The sequence below is a fragment of the Rhagoletis pomonella genome, unplaced genomic scaffold, assembly GCF_013731165.1.
Source record: "Rhagoletis pomonella isolate Grant_MI unplaced genomic scaffold, Rhpom_1.0 Rhpom_scaffold_00005, whole genome shotgun sequence".
Lineage (NCBI taxonomy): Eukaryota > Metazoa > Arthropoda > Insecta > Diptera > Tephritidae > Rhagoletis > Rhagoletis pomonella.
In genome coordinates, this window is record NW_023458559.1 from 10,247,759 (window position 1) to 10,248,847 (window position 1,089).

A 1,089-nucleotide genomic window follows, 5' to 3' on the forward strand; every position below is an offset into this window, starting at 1 on the left:
ATAATTATTCTTAAACATTGGAACCTGTGATTGCTAACTGCCAAAGGAAAGCGAGTGAATTTTAAGTTTGTTTTTTCTTTTACTTGTGTGTTGTGGTTTTTTTTAATTTTTTTTTACATCGCAGTTTTCGCCGTATGTTTGAATTAAGTGTGGTTTGCGGAATTTCCTGTTGGCTGCTGTGAGACATAATTTGTGTAATTAATCATACAAATTATTCTTCAACATTGGTACCTGGGATTGCTAGCTGCTAAAGGTGAGCGAGTGAATTTTAAGTTGGTTTTTCGGGAAATGTTTAGTTATTGGCCCACCTTTTTTGGGGTGGAAGCGGAGGGGAAAGGTCGTGGCCCCTAAGCCCCTTCCATTAGAAAACGGACAGTCCCAACTTTATGCTCTTCTTTCTCCTCAGACTCCAGGGCTCCTCAGGCGAGTGTCTTCAAAATGGGGGCAAAACCGTTGATTTTGCTTACAAATTCCACAACTGTTTACAATACACCAAATAAATAGTGATTTTTTGCTTGGATTTAGTTCCTTATTAAATTTAAATGAAATTTATAGCACTTTCAAAGGTTTTTTAATAACAAATAGCCAAAACCCAAATTGTAATGAACAAGCATATTTAATTTGACACCTATTGCAGGTGTTGCCACTCCACCAAATATTCACAACATTACAATCAGGTTAGACTTCAAGCCTTTTAAATAGTACATTTTCACGACTCAATAATATTATTATTAGAACAAGTGTAGAATAGCGCTTCTTCACCCCAGGGAATATGCATAAGTGGGCGTGGGCCACCCTTTTTCCTGATTTCAAGGGTATATAAAACTTTTTGTGCAAATGGATATTATGGCGGTAATTCTCTAGGGTGCGGTAACAACCCCTAAAAAAGGTGCGGAAAAGTCGGGAGGGGTATCAAACGACGCCTTTCGGCCCCCCTATTAACAATCCGGAGGGGGGAGATAATATTATTAACCATTTAAAAGTTATGAAAGTTAAAAGTTACAAAAAAAGTAAAATATGTTTTGTTAAAAAAAAAAATTTGTATACCTTTCAAACGACATCAAAATATTTTAAATTCATACAGTAGTT